This window comes from Rissa tridactyla, chromosome 1, assembly GCF_028500815.1.
Source record: "Rissa tridactyla isolate bRisTri1 chromosome 1, bRisTri1.patW.cur.20221130, whole genome shotgun sequence".
NCBI classification, from domain to species: domain Eukaryota; kingdom Metazoa; phylum Chordata; class Aves; order Charadriiformes; family Laridae; genus Rissa; species Rissa tridactyla.
In genome coordinates, this window is record NC_071466.1 from 187765588 (window position 1) to 187782079 (window position 16492).

The 16492-nt window shown below is 42.1% G+C and overlaps 1 protein-coding gene across 1 annotated transcript in view; it reads right to left on the reverse strand.

Annotated features, from left to right (window-relative positions):
• Positions 1-3988, reverse strand: part of CNTN1 (contactin 1) — a 259953-nt gene extending 255965 nt beyond the window's left edge. Inside the window, exon 1 of the mRNA XM_054188409.1 lies at positions 3882-3988. The gene's annotated coding sequence lies outside the window, so the exon portion shown is untranslated. The remainder of the gene's footprint in view (positions 1-3881) is intronic.
• Between the last annotated feature and the right edge of the window lie 12504 nt (positions 3989-16492).

Genomic DNA, 16492 nt, shown 5'->3' on the forward strand with positions numbered 1-16492 from the left:
AAATCTTTGGCAAAGTAAGTGTCCTGTCTGCCCTTGCTTTCTGACAACGCATATCTAGAAACACATACTTACGTGCCTCATAGAAAAACTAATTCAAGAGTTCAATTTTTAACAGGAATAATGGAGGAAAAACACGTCCTTTTTTCTTATTTTCTTTCAACAAAAGTGTCTTTTACTTCAAAAAATATTAGTGACTATAGTTTGAAGCCATCAACATAGGCAAGCCTTGAGTTAATGCTATGCTTTTTCCTGCATCTCTAAAAATGTACCAAAAACTAACCAACTTCTAAGAAGAAATTACTGTGTTGTTTCAGTGCAGAAGAACAGAAGACACCTCATGGTCTATGAAGAGGAGTAAAACTTGAGACCAGTGTCTGGTAAAAGCACAGAAAAAGTGACTGGAGACTGAGAAGGAGACTACACCGGACCGAGGTAGCAAATCAAGAAGAGGAAGCTCTGGGGAATAAAGAAAAGTAAACAGAAGGAATGCTGACAGGCAAAAAGCAAGGAACAACAGGACTGGTGAGACAAGAAACTGAAGACAAATTTGGAATAGTCAAGACCAGGAATACCTAAAAAATGAAGACTGAGACTGGCTACAGAAGGATAAGGAGACTACCATTAGGATACCTGTATAAAGGATGAAGTGAAAAGCACTGTGCTTGCAGAAAACTGGCAAAAGAGCCCTCATCCACCATGATACCTTCTCTCTAAAGCCTAGAATAGAAAGGACTCCACTCTTTCACCACTTTTCCACTATTAGAAGTACTCGTGCAAACGCACTACAAACTATGCCATTCTGCTTTATCACTGGTGTATACAAATGGGACTGCACTCTCATCATGCTATCCCCCATAATGTTAAAAGTTCAAGAGCTTTTGCAAAGGATTCAACTTTTCCAATCCTGTTGATAACCACTGTGGATCCAATACAGTAACACAAGAAGAACTTTGAGGGCTGAAAATCTGTGTTGGTTTTTGTTTTTTTTTTAATTCCCTTAAGTTTAATTTTAAGGAAGTATATGGGACACGTATGCACATTCTACCCCGCAAAAAAAATGAAAGAATATTATTAAGATTACTGAATCAACAACTCAAAAGTTATAAAATGACAAACATAGTTGTCTGTGCAACCATAATTAACTTCACTTGAGCGTCTACATTTTTATACAATATTTAAATAAACATGTACTCCTCCTTCAAAGTTACCGTGTCTCATTGCACGGGATGAACATGCACAGAAGATGCTACGAAACATCTAGTGCAGGTAGGACTTTTGTCTTACCTACTGAAGAATAGGAATACGTGTAGTGAATGAGGCAGGGCTTGCAGAAAGAAAGAGAGACAGGGGCTCTGTAATATTCCACAAAGGCTTCAACAACTAAAGTCCTCCCTTTTGTAGTTTCCCCCATTGCTCTTACTGTCATGCACACCATTTAAGCCAAAATTTCCACAGTTTGTAATGAACTGTGAATTCCTCTTTTTCCCATCTACTCTGCAGATGCATTCACAGATGTGTGGAGCACTCAAGACTGTTACTAAAAGCAGCAGCAGTTGTAACTTGAGCAAACATATTTACAAGAATTGTAGAAATTTCAAATTGGACATCAAAGACGAGTGAATACTTTTCACCTAACCCTCTTTGTGCCTCTGTTCACCACCTGTAAAAGTCTTGTCTCATCTTAGGCAGTGTTTGATAAACTAATAATTATTTGTGAGGCATTCTGATCATGTAATGATAAGCACTTTCGCAAAGACCATGCAGATGTTATCAGTTCTGTCTTCAAAGCAGAGCTGAGTAACGTGGAGTTAATAAATCATGGGCTCACATGGGGATCAATGAAAAATACTGAATTGTGTTAAGTGAGCTCCATCCATCGCGTGCGCTGAATGAGACAGTAGACAAAAGACAGTATGTGATCATGTAGTCTGTAGACTATATCAGAAAGACATGCTCAAAAAGGCACTTATAAGCTTATAAGCTTGCATTACTTTTTGTAGTCGGTCAGAAGTAAAACTGGAAATCTCTTATTGCTTTAGAACAGCATTGTAGATTAATACAAACATGGACAGGGATAGAAGCATTTTTCTTAGCTTCTTATTTTTCCTTTTTGCAAAATGTAGGGATGGATAAGGTATACTTTGATGCAATGTGTCACTAAACACAAAGACCAAGCAATGATGCTGATAATAGGTAGCAAACAAAGAAAAGCTCCATACTACCAACAGGCTCCAGCAACATTAAGGAAAGTTCTTATTAAAGAAATTTTGTTCAGTTATTTCTATGACATGGCCAAAGATCATCCTTTCATATGGATTTGTACAATATTTGCACTGCAAGAAAGACATTTAAAGTTACTAATGGCTGAAAAATGGAGAATTTTTATAACTTCAGGTTATTTCAGAAAGCTTTCTCCTGCTCTTATGCAAGTTCAAGCCCTGTGTTTATTATTTTTACTGGTTTACATGTAATTTTATACAAAAGACTGATATTACGTAGAGTGTATTTGTTAACACCTCCTTTGATGCAGCCACCTCTGCATAGGTGGCTGCGTTTTTAGGCTTTTTTTTTTTTTGCTTAAGTTGTACACACCAGTAATTACATAATGGTTTATTTTTAAAACCTTGAAGAACCCTTTAAGTATTTTTTTATGTGCTTTAATATAATAAGCAATGAAAACATTTTTAGCTCACGGGTCATAGTTGATTACTAAATGGAGCATAGTTGATTAACTGCATAGATAATCTCCGGTAGGTTTTTAGAAGCAGAATTAAACAGCGCTTCATAGAGCGAATGGAATTCCTAAGGAGCCTCTCGCTCAGCCTGCAGCTCAGGCACCGCATTCACGGACACGCTCAGCCCCTTCAGGTGACTTTTAGCAGAGCTCAGCAACGGCAATGTCCGCAAGTGGTATTTCTGCTCTCGCCAGCAGGTGTTACTACAGGCAGTCAGAATTACTGCCATTTACGGAAAAGTGACACAGAAAAGAAGCGCAATTAGCATTTTGCAAGGGGAAAACAAAGTGAAACACTATTATTTTTACTGCAAGGAGGTGCAATGGAAAAAAAAAATATCCCTTTTTAGCCGATCACCATTAAACATACGCCAAACGCAAACAAGTGAAGGAGGGGGAGCCCGGCAGCTCCTGGGCGTGCAGGCAGCTCTGAACGGCAACCCGCTGCTGAAACGATGCGCGGCAGGAACGCGGCGCGGATACATCCTCCCCACACCCCCCACGCTGCCAAAATCCATACGCCCGCCAGTAAAAACCGGGAATTAGGTTTTCCCTGCGTCACCCCCCGACACACCATCCCCCACCCAGCCCCTCCATGGAGCCGGGCGGTAGCACGAAGGCACGGCAGCTCGCCTCTCCCCCCGCACAGCCCGCGATGGCGAGGGGACAGCATCCGCCAGGGGATTACCCAGGGACGGCGTCCCACTTTCGGCATCCCGGGGGTCCCAGTAATCCCGTCCCCAGCGTCCAAGCGCCCCAGGAGGGGGCGGCTCCCCCTTACCCCCCCAACCCCGCTTCCCGCGGCGCGTTAACGGACGCCGCCCCCGCCCGCCTCACAGGAGCGGGCCCCGCCGCCCAGGCCCGGCCTCCGGTACCGGCCGCAGGGGAGCTCCAGGCACTCCCACCGCCCAGCCGCGGCCGCCCGCTATCCCGCACCTGCTCCAGCTCCCCCGTCCGCACGGGGAAAGTTGACTCCCCGCCGCGGCGCGGCACGGCCCCCCCTCCCCGGCACCCCGCTTCTCACGGGAGGCAGCGCCGCGGCGGCGCCTGTTACTCGCGTCCCTGCAGCTGGACCCCGATGCGCAAAGCGGCCAGGGGGTCACGCTCACACCGTCGCACCCGCTGGGAAGCCAGCTGGTGCCCCTACCTGTGCAATGCCGCCGCGCCGCCGGGCTGTCACCCCGCGGCGTCCCGCCTCGGCCGCGCACACCTGCGGACGGCTCGGCTCGCCTCGGCCCGGCCCCGGCCCCGCCGCCCGCCTGACAGCCGCCCGCGCGCCGCCTACCCCCCCGCGCACAACTGCCCCCCCCCGCCGCCACCGCCGCGCGCGGGGCCGCCGGGGCCGAGCGGGGCGCGGAGAGCGGCGGCGACTGATTGGATGGGGGTGATGTCACTCGTGCGCGCGCGCGAGGGAGGGTGAGCGCGAGCGCGGTCGTGAGGGGCGAGCGGGGAGGGGCGAGGTGAGGGGCGAGGTGAAGGGCGAGCGGGGAGGGGCGAGGTGAAGGGCGGGCGGGGATCGGTGGGGGGGAGCAGGGAGAGGCGAGGGAGGGTGAGGAGGGGAGAGGAGCGAGGGCAGGGTGCTGCGGTGAGGACGAGGAGGGCCGTGGGGAGCGGGAGGCGAGTGAGGTGGGCGGCGAGAGCCGCGGGGCGGAGGTGAGCCCGGCGAGGCAAGGGGCGGAGGCGAGTACCGGCCGGCAGCCCTGGTGGGTGAGGGAGCGGGCTGAGGGGCAGCGGGAGGGTCGCCTGGTCAGACCAGGAGGGGCGAGGGGGAGCGGAGGGTTTTCAACATCCCTCCGTCCACGCCCGGCCCGCGGGCTGCGGCACACGGCTGCAGGTGGAACGGCGCTGCCCACCGGCTCACACAGACACACACACACGCACCGGCAGGCACGGCCCTGCGCTCTGCACATGCCCAAATGAAGGTGCTGCCCACACTCGGGCCGTGCCCCGCGGCAGCGCCCGCATCCACCGTCAGCAGGAAAAGAGGAGGGAGACGAAGTGGACCCCAAGGGTGCACCTGGGCAAGAGGGGCGATGCTCGGCATCCTCGAGGGATGTGCCTGGTAACGCCAGGTCCAAACTTCCCATTAATACCCTCTTCCCAAGTTAGGAGAATAATTTTGAAATGACAGAATTTTTCTTAAGCCCAAGTTTATTTGCTGGACTTTGCATCTTCAGTACAGGATCTTAATTATTCTTCCTTGCTGCAAATTTTCCACTTTGTAAATTGCTGCAGAAATCAAAACTCCCAGAGGAAAACAAAGGACAGAAGGGCTGTGTGAATGCACAGGCAGGAAGGTGCCCTGCCCCAAAATAAGTATGGATCTTGCTGCATAGCTGCTTGGAGGAAAGCAAACGGGGCCAGAGTGGAGAAATGAGCTGCAGAGGAGTCACAAGCTGCCAAATTTGTGATGGCTGCTGCAGGAAGGACTTGCAGAACCTGCAAAACTATGAGATGTGAATTCCCACTGTACATGAGACACAAATTTTGAGGGGAGTGGGGTCTGCAACCGTGATGCTTTGTATTTACAGAGAATGACAGGTAACACATGGTCACTAGCTGTCAGAGCACAAATAACACTTGACTAGGTTATGCCACCTGCATGGCAGTAAGGACCAGAGAGTGGAAAATTTCAGCTAGTCCAGAGTGTGACAGCCTGAGGCCCCGTGTTGCTCCATGATCAATCCTTTATTTTGGGAGTAACACCAAAGCGTGTGCATTTCCCCTTTGGAGAAATCGGGTCTCTGCAGTAGAGAGACATCTGAAGTTTTTTTTTTCAGCAGCTTGAGGTAAGGAGGGGCAGGAGGAATAAGTTAGGATTGCCTCACTTGGAGCCATCATCTCAGGTGGTTCTTGCATGTCTGAAAGGATTTGAACTTGCTCCTCTAAAACACAAGATACCACTGACCTTACGGCTTTGCAGCCTGCAGACTGTAGCAGATACCGTTATGTCAATTACAGTAAGATCATACTCTCACAACTCTGACATATGGGTCAGATGCTTGTTGTTCAAGGATTAAAAATGATACTTCATAAAAAAACCCTAATAGATTCTCATTTAATCATTCCAGAGTTGGAGATTTAGGCTTGGGTCTTTAATTCCTGTGTCTTAATCCAACACTGAGCATTGTATGCATAAACAAACATGCAGAAGAGAAGAGTTGTTCCTGTGGGTGTGCTTTCAAGGCAACGGGAACGCAGGTTGCATGTTAGGGAGAAAGCTGGGTAGTAGCAAAGGTGCAAAAAAAAAAAAGGGGGGGAAATAAAGACTGAATAGCAAAGTAAAGGGGTAAAGAGGTTAGATCATACATGTTGACAAACAGTATATAGTAAAGGAACAGAAGGTGTTTAAAATACTAGCTTTGAAACTCTGGCAGACTCCATCTGAACTGCAGTTTTTAGACACCTTAACTGCTTTCTTACAGTGGAGCCTACAAAACCGTTTCAGCCCCTGCCAGGGTTTAGAGCAGTATTAGGACTGCTCTAAATGGCGTTCGGTTCCAAAACTGCCTCAGGCTGCATTTTTCAGCTAGAAGCACTAGAACACGAAAGTCGACTTTAGGGTGATTTGCTGAAGGGACGTAGGCTGCTTGGTGTGTCTTCCCAGAGGTACAACACAGGCAGCCACGTATAGCCACACTGTATTTAACGTTTAGGGTACTCTCTGAAAGATGTTATTCCCTAATGTTCAGTAATTTCAGTTTTCCAATTTCATTGCCAGAAGTTAAGATGGCTGTCACACGCATTTTGAGGCAGGGTAATTCTTTGCTTAAATATACCAGTGGGTGTCTCTGCACTGCACAGAACGTCCCTGTCTCTCCCTTTGCTTGATTCAAACATCCTTCGCTAGGACCAGGGATTCAGCAAGGCAGCAACAGACAACGTGCAAAAAGCAGAAACAGAGTGCCTTCAGCACCCTGTGTATTTGTAATCGTTAGCTGCCCATTATTCTGTGACAGTCTCTCCCTATGATTGGTTTGTATCTGTAGCTCGTACACATACCTGCGTCCCTGGGCCTGATTCCTGTGAGGAATTTGCTCCCTGGAAAGACGCACGAGTCATTTAGGATCCAAGCATAAGGATGAAGGAGGCAGAGCTGCAGCCTGCAGCGCTCGTGGGGGAACAGCAACCACTGACCTCGCTTCATATTTTCTACAAGAAACACTCAAAGCAACCACCGTAGGAGAAAGGGGGGGCAGGGGAATATGAAGCGGGGACAACAGCTTTCTGTTATTATAATAAAACGGAGACACAGGCCAGCATGAGCTTTATATACCCCTACCCAGTCTCAGCAATCTTTTAGAGGATTAATAAGATTAGAAGCCCCTATTGTTTTGCAAATGGCTGTTTATTTGAAAAATGGCTTTTCTTGTAAACATACAGAAATGACCATATGTTACTCCATATTCCAGTGCTGCCTCGGAGCACCACTAAAAGCAAGGAATGAAAATAGTGTTCCAACTGCAAATTTTACAACAAAGAAACAATTAGTTTGCCCTTCAACTCTGCTGCTGTGGAGTCTTACCTGGTTGAGGGTAATGCATTAAAATAGCATAATAGTACTCTTTCTTTGAAAAATCTGGCAGTACTCTCTCTTTGAAAAATCTTGCTGCTGCTTATGCTGCTGTAAGAAGGCTAACAATGCTAACAATCCATTTAAAAATCCATGGTTATTTGAATTCCAGATGTATATTTGCAGAGATAATTTGAACTCTGACTATATCCAAGCCTATCATCCATAAAGTTGATGCATGCAGGTTCCTTTTCATTGCTCCCGAATGATGCAAAATATTTCCCATAATATTAAAAATTTTCAAATGAAAGAGTTTTAGATTCAGACACGACTGAGCAAGCTGAACGCTACTGTTGTTGAATTCCAAACTCTCCAAAGTGAACGAAACATGTCAGAAAGGTAATTTTAATTATAGAGCTTAAAATAGAGCATGCGGCAAGACTTAAGGTTGAATTTAGCTTCTGTATCTTACAAGGCTATTTTCAATAGCTTGTATTTTAATCATTGAGGCTATTTTTTCTTATGCCTGACCTCTTTCATGACTCAAATGTTTCTGGAAAGTGATTCAGACATTTCTGAGGATGCGAAAGGACGAGATTAGGTACTTTTAATGAGAAATAACTTTTCTAACCATTCTTTTAATGGCAATACTGTCCCTATATCCCTCTACAGGAGCGAGTAGGAACTTGAGATCTGGCAAAAAAAAGGTAGCTTGGAGCTCAGACAGATTTTTCTATACAAACAAAAATATTAATATCTGACAAAGAATCAGCGCAGGAGAGAAATTAAGAGGATGACATGAGAGTATGCTTACTGACTGGTACTGTGAGCTCTAGATACCAGTTCAGAGCTTGTAACTTTGGACATTAGGTTACTAAGTTACACTGGGATTTGTTTAAGAAGCCATTAGGTCACACCATGGGTTAGGTGAATATAAAATTAGCTGTTCTCTCAGTAAGCAGGTCTCAACTTTCCTGTGAATCTAGTCCCACAAATTAAAATGTTTAACTTTCCCATGAAATTGTTTTCTCTATAAGCCATTACCAGGCTATCAGGTTTGTACCAGAAGACAGGTGATCTGAGTGTCAGTTCAGAGAAGCAGAAGTTTCCCAGATGATTGTCTCCTGAGTCAAATATACAATCTCTCACTAGTCCAGTCCATATTCCACGGGTGCATATTGCCAGGTGCATATAGCTGCTTAAATTCACGTAGCCACAGTCTTCCTGTAGCAAAACAAACGAGAAAACCAAAGTAAACAATACTTTTAGAAAGCAAATTGTGTGGTCCTGTATTGGCTTTCTCACACGTGGTAGTAGCTATTGATGCCACCACTTACTTGGCCCAAGGGAGAAACAATCATGTTGTGAACAGAAAATTCCTCAGTTTACTGACAGTTCTCCACATTGGGCAGATGCTTCACATTTCCTTAAGTATATATGAAAATCTGCATAAACACTATGTAAAAAGGATACTAGTACTTACTGCAGTTGCAAGTCTTTAAATTTAAGAATTATTGTGTTACCTTAGTTTTGTCTCCCTACTCTTACACGTTATGTGAACCGTTACATGAGCTCAGTGGTTTTTTCTATGAATTCCTGTCTCATTCAGTATAAAAGGTGAGTATATATGATACATCATCTCTGCAATATTCTTTATATTCTTACCAATCAATGGGTTCAGGTGTAATTTACAGCAACATGGTGCTAAATAAAAACTCATGTTCTTTTTTCATTGTGCCAATGAGTGCAGTTCCTGAAGGTTCTCCAAGGTTCCTGGCTTTGAAACTCTCCTACCAAAAACAGGTAGGTAAAGATTATAGTCTTTTCTTTTCAGTATATGCAACTCTGTTACAAAATGACACGTATAAATTCCTAAATAAATTGCAAATATCTGAGCAACTGTATGTCCAACTCAAAATATTAATAGCCTGTTTTTTCAGAAATGCTAAAAATTTATCATATTCTTTACAGGGAAGGGTGAAGACAGACAAGATTCCCCAAAAATCAGGCCTGAGGTTGAATGGAAAGTAAAGAACACATGTCTACTGCCTTTGCAAAAAAGACTGAAGTGGCTTGCACAGTCACAGGTAGTCTGTGAAAGATAGGGAGCTTAGTTCTCCTGTCTTGCTAACTTGTTTTAAGCACTTTCTGCTATTTGAAATGACGCACTGTAAAGCTTTCACAAGAAAATGCACAGATTTCAAAGAAAATCACTTCATTCAAACCTCAGTAATAATGCACACATAATCTTTAGTTTGGTCTTTTGATTTTGCTGTTCTTTCAGCAGCATGTGTGGAGGGAAATATATAATGCATACTTATATGTTACTTTTTATTTACTTTTTTAAATAAAATATTCATTACATGATACAGAAAGAATTAATTTACTTCAAAGGAGAAGAATTGCCGTGCAGTAGGGTTAGCATATCTCTAAAGGCTACAATATACTCCAGATTTCTGAAGATTATTGAACTATTCTTTGATGATATTTTCATAAGCTCTTTTTGAAGGAGCGTTTCTGATGGAAGACTCTCAGTCACAGTAGGTATTTGGGTATTAGGTACTTAACATTAGCTATTGGATACTTTGCACTAAGGTGTGACAGATGCCTTGGACTTACAGCACATTTATTTTTACACTTGCTAGTCATCACATATTAGCAATGTGGGATTTAAGCTCTGTTGTTCCTAAATCTTATCTGAAATCAGCCTGACAGAACAAGATACAGAAGCCATACAGACCCTATCTGATTGCGTGAGGAAATGGGAGAAAAAGATTAGTGCTAAAAATTGTATGGCTACTGTTATCTGTGCCGTTAGTTGCCATCAAGGTCAGTGATGGGGGTTTTGCTTGTTACTGCTGTTGTCCTCAGCTGGAGAATAGTGACATGTCCCTGTTGAGGCTGGGGTGCTGCAGTGCTTGCAAAGCCTCTCTGAGAAGATCTTACCATTCAAAATTCTCAAACAAAACAACTACAGTATCAGGTTGCTGGTAAAGGCGAAACAAAGTTTACTGCTTGCCAGCACAATGCTAATATGTTTGTCTGATGATCATCAGTACAGGAGATACGGTGTATCAAAATGAGGTACTGGTGGTAAGGAATTTGGAACAGCATCAAAATACATCCCCAAAGACTACCATCATCATCACTTAGTTTTAGTTCTTATTTCGTGAGCACAGCAACCCTATTTAAGCATCACATTCTCTCTGTATCTTTGTTTTCATAATATCCTGTCTTAGGTGGCCTCACCCCAGCTTTATCAGGTTCATCAGTGGTACTACACCTAGTGCAGTTTTTCTTTCCTTCTCTCCTGATAAGATTGTACATCATGTGAATGCTGTGGCAAGCTTTTGTGTGAGCGATGTACATTCTCCAAAGCATACTCAAGTCCCACAGCTACAATGTGAGTGACACGGGAATTGGTCACGTACCTACTATTGCTAATGACAAGGCTAAACCCCTGAAAACTACATATCTGAAATCTGTTTGTTCACCTTGCCTTGACTGCGTGTGCATACAGGTAGATAGGTAGATACAGGTAGATAGGTAGATATAGCTAGATAGAGATGCAGCTATAGATGTAGATACATACATGTATCCATGCTCCCATGTACAAATGAATTTACAACGGTTTTCCTCAGGAAGAAAATAATGAAAAGGACTATGTCCTAATTTTCATCCAATACAATTTTTTCTTTTAGAGCTCCAAAAATTCTTTAATCTTCTCAGCAATGTAGGGCTAAATTTAATTTAAAGAATTCTTATGGGACTGACACAAATTTGTTGCTCAGCAGTCAAGATCATCTAATAAAAGGCTAATCTTTAAGCTACAAAGACCAGGAACTTCCACTTCAAAAGATTATGCTTTTTTCACTCATGCTTTTTCAAGCAAGGTGTTTTTCTTTTGAAAGGACACAAAATTAAAGGACGTAGAAGTAAAAGAAAGGGAGATGTAACAGAATGCATACTTTAAAAGATTTATCTATTTTAAAGTAATATTTTTAATACATTTTACAATTAATTTTGCCAATTTTATTTTAATGAATGTTAGTTGTGGATTAGAAGAGATTGCCAATTAGAAATATACGGAAAAAAGACGTTAAACCTTTGGTTATCTGAAAGTTTAATTGACTATGAATGTCAATCATAAAGTTCTTTGCAAAACCACAGTCATAGTTATTGTGGTGTATTTTGCATAATGTGTTCCAAATTTTCAACTTTCAAATGTTTCAATGTTAGGAAATAAATGTTTAAATATTTTCCCATTTCCAGCGGTAGAAGATGGAGCTGTCTGTCAGCAGCCGTCAGCGCATCCTTGCAGCAAAGGCGGCCAACAGCATCCAGGGCTGCATTATGGAATAGTGTTGCCAGCAGGTTGAGGGAGGTGACCCATCTCCTCTCCTTAGCGCTGGTGAGACACGTCTGGAGTGCTGGGCACAGTGTGGGGCTTTCCAGTCCAAGAGAGGCATGGACATATTAAGGGATTGAAGCATCTGTCCTAAGAGAGGGCTCGCTCTCTCTAGCTCAGAGGGCTGGGATGTTTTAGCCTGGAGAAGAGAAGGCTCAGGTGAGTCTTATAAATATGTATAAATATCTGATGGGGGGCTGAGTAAGGAAGACAGACCCAGGCTCTTCTCAGTGGTGCCCAGTGACACGATGAGAAGTAATGGGCGCACATTAAAATACGACAAATTCCACTTAAGCATAAAAAACCCCTTTGTTACTGTGGGGGTGGTCAAATACTAGGACAGGTGGCCAGAGAGGCTGTGGAGGCTCCATCCTTGGAGATACTTAAAAACTGACAGGACGTGTTCCTGAGCAACCTTCCCTAGCTGACCCTGCTTTAGTGTCGTTGTTGGAATCCTTTCCAACCTCAATGGTTCTGTGATTCTGTGATCAGGATATTGTCCTGTATGTATTTTTATGCAGAAAATTCCAACTTTTAAAACATAATGAATACAATTTTGCAGTCTGTATATATTCAGGACATGAGACTTAACTACATAATTTGGAGACCTGGATTATACAGTACATTCAATATAGATAAGAAGTTTTTCTTAACACAGTGACATTTTAAAATAAATATATGCATGTGTACACATATGTGTATGTATAATATAATGAAACATCAAAGGCAAGGATTTTATATAGGTCAAATACCTCCATAAGTATTTGCAGAACTGAGGATTTTAATTTCTTTTTAGGTATTATAATGCATTCATTACAGATACTGTAATATTTCTACAGATTGCATTACTTAATCCTTCTCTGAAATGCACCCTTTTTTCCCAGTGGAATATATCACAACAAACAACTCTCGACTATAAAAACTGCACAATTAGTTTCAGAAGCAAGCAGAAAAATAATATATTTATACACACACACACGCACACTATTTCAAGTACCCAGGCATTAGTCATGTTCTTGATCTTCCCCTTTCTTTTGCAGAGTACAGGATGCTTGAATCTTTTCATCGTTCACTGAATGTATATATTAGGAAGTGTTTTGTGGTTTGCTGCATATGGTGGCATGATTGGATGCTCTATGGACCATTTTAAAGTAGACATAAATTGACTATTTTCTGCCATTCAAAAGGAGTGGAGTTGATCAATGTGATCTCTTACAGTCTCGTGTTCCTCCTAGAAGTCTTTACTTTCTGCTAACATCATATTTGCTAAATGTGAAATCTATCTGAGCCTCATCTTTTGCAAAGATGACTAACACGGGTTAATAATCTCATAAAGTTAGGCAACATGGATTATAGGCACATCAAGTTTGCAGTGTGGTCATTTCTTACCTCCACTCTTTAGGATTCAGTGCAAAAGCCAATATTTATCATTTTAGACAGGCAGGATTTCTTTCCTTGAGGTAAATCTTTCCAGGGGCTCTAGGAATGATGGTGCCAGCCTTAATATCTACCTCTCAATTTTTTAATCCTTTTTGATAGAATTCATACTTTTATACTTATACTGTACATGCTTCCATCACACTGTCCGTGTGACCATTTGAAGAGCTCTGAACCTGTTGGCCAACTTTGAACCACTGAAGTGTCAGAGCTAAATTTGTACACGTTTAGTGAATGCAGAGCAGAGTAGAAATACTTTGTAAATGGCTTGATTCAAGAAAAAGCTGCATTCTATTAAGGATCATAAAATCTGCGTGAGACACAACGTCCTTATAAAAGTCCCAAATTCAACATAAACTGTTCCGAGGATTAGCTGTTAAACTTATCCACAAGAAAAATCTGTCTCTAGCGCTGTAGGATTAGTACAGTACTAATTTAAAACTGAGATTTTTCATAAAGTAAAACACAGGGAAACAGCCTTGTTTTACCAAGTTTTTTCCAGTCTGCTTGGTATATAAACCATGCTGAATTAGTGTCTGAGATTTGTTCCATCAGTACCTGATTTTATGCTTACGCATTGATGCTTGCATGCTTTTCTTCTTGATTAACAGTTAACTGTGTCAGACCGAAGCCAATAAAGGCAGCAGAAATAAACATTCTAAGACAAATACAGTATTATGCATATAAAATTTCATTTAATGCCAACAAGGCTATAAAAATAACTGAAGTCAGAAATTACAGCTCCAGTGAGGTTTGTATTTGTTTCTTGGTGGTTTGGTGCTTTTTGTGTTTAGCAGATGCTATACCTCAGGGGGGGAAAAAACCCAGAACAATTACAGTTTACAATTAATGCCTTTGTAGTTCCTAACATTTTAGTGACTAATCGCAAGCTGCATCATTGCACTGCAATACATACAATTCCTCTATTAAAAAGGTAGTTTATAAATTTAAGTTCAGCTTAATATCCCTCTGGGTTTTTGTATCCAGTGACATTCTAATGGAAAATAAAGAAACTGTTCTAAACAGTGACCAGAACTTGAAGGTCTCTGTCCTGGATTAATGGCATAATTTCTTCTTCTTCATATCTCTCCCATTAAATCTTCATTTATTTTCCACATAGCTTCAGTTAGAGACCCTTAATCCTGCTGGGATTTAAGAACTAAATGTTACTGGTGTTGCAGACTGCATTTGGGAAAATACAAACTTCCCAGAAGAAACGTAAAAGCCAGGGAATTTAGAAGCTATGAGTTTTGAGGATATCATTTAGATATCTGAAATGACAGTTAGGTGGCACTTAAGTCCTTTTGTTAACCTACCTGTCTGCTTCTCTGCAGATATGTCAAGACCAAATTGTATCAGACCAGTCTAATCTCCTCATACAACAGCCTAACCGATCTTGTGGACAGATAAAAGGCAATAGAAGTCAAATACCAGGAATTTTTTAAGGTTCCTCATAACGGACTCTGAACAAATTGAGGAAGATGGTTTAGATAAAAATGCTATTGCCTGGCTACAAAACTGGTTGGAAAAACATATTCAGGGTAATTAGCTCTGATTCAGAGTCAAAATGGAGAGGTGTGCTGAGAGATGTTTGTCAAGGGCCTGCCCTGGCATGGTATTGTTTAATATTTACATTGTTGAGAGGAGTGATAAAGATGGAGAGGAGTGATGGCTTACTAAATTCAAGGATGGAAGGGAGCTAGCTTGCCAGAGGACAGGTTTGAGTTCAAAGTGGAGTCGTGACAAGTGGAGATTCAAAAAGAAAAAAGTAGTAGGAAAGGATCTGTGGATTATCCAAGATGATTCCTGAGCACAGGCAAACAGCATCATATTGCTGCAAGAAAACCAAACATCAGACTGGGACTTATAAACAGCAACATGAACCTGCAAAACATGTGAATTGGTCTTTCCACCTTACTCAGGTCTGGCAAGGCCCTATTACAATACCATGTCCGGTTTTTGGATGTGATATCAAATGGATGAGGAGCAGTCGGACAGAACTGAGATATGCTGAGAAGAGTACTGCACCATATGGAAAAACTGGACAAATCGAGATTGTTTAGCCTAGAGAACAGACTGGGTAGTGACATGACAGCAGTCTATTAAATAACTGGTGGAAGAGAAGGAGATTCACCTGTTGTTCAAGTCCATAGTAGACAAGACAAGAAGTAATGGCTGTAAATTACAATAAGAAAGCATCAACTTAGATACTAGTGGTTTGAAGTCTCCAACTTGGGAGCTTTGTAAAAGCAAGAATAATTTCATTAAAGATGATCTTGCCTCAGGAATTTGGCTGCACTAGTTGATCTCTTTAAATCTTCTTCAGCTCTGTGATTGATTGTCTTATTGATGTCTAAATCTCAACTAGACTGTTTTCCTGTAGCAAAAAGCCTCTAGCAATAGCAAAACAGAGTCCTGAATACCTTCAGTACCTTTTTTTAGGTATTCTGAAGCTGTAAAGCATTATTTTGCCCATATTGCTCTGCATTAACTGAATGATGATGGGAACACCTGCTGCTTTTCGTAAGAAGATATTGCAACATAGGCTGTGGTTACTTCATTTATAGACCTGCTCAGCCATAGCATAACCTGTCAATTACCAAACGGAGAGAACTGCTGAAAATGCCAAGGCAGTGGCCAGATTCATCTCACCTACATTCCTATGTCTACAGAATAAATGTCAACAACTGCATCACTCATGGTAATCTCTATTCATGGGGATCAGAGAAAACTAGGCAATTTTAGGATGCAATTCATTCAACTTATTTTAGATCTCTATGTTAGGGTGAGATGAGCAGAAGTGCTTTATTTTCTCCATTGACTAGATGCAGACGAGATGAATAGCTCAGATGAGGAAATCTGCATGGCAAATATCCTCATTTTCTAAGATAAATTCTATCTATCATCTGGTGCATCGATTTCAGAGTCCAACAGTATCCACATAACAACATTAGATACACAACAGTGCTGACTAGCAGCTGCTTGAAAGAGAAGGTAATACAGAAAAGACCTCAGTCCACCTCTCAATTAACTCCTACAGCTGTTAACAACAGATAAAGCTAGGAGGCAGAGATTATAAAGTTGAGATGACTGACCCTGTAAGAAAGGAGTATGATTGTGCAAATTATGTTAAAACCAGAGAATTAATTGTAAAATCAAGGCCAGTATCTTTCAGCTGAAGAATCTATTGATTAAAACTGCTGCATACACGACTGCAGTGCACTGGTGTTTATTTTGAATTAGAACTACCACTTATATTGAAAAGCATAGTGTGTCTTCCCTTGGGCACTCCAGACGAACTGTTAAGATCAGGTTCACGCTAAGTCTGGAGTTATATATTCATTATCAAATTATTGTATTTTCAATCATTAAAAAAAAATTATTTGAAAGGGAAGGGCAT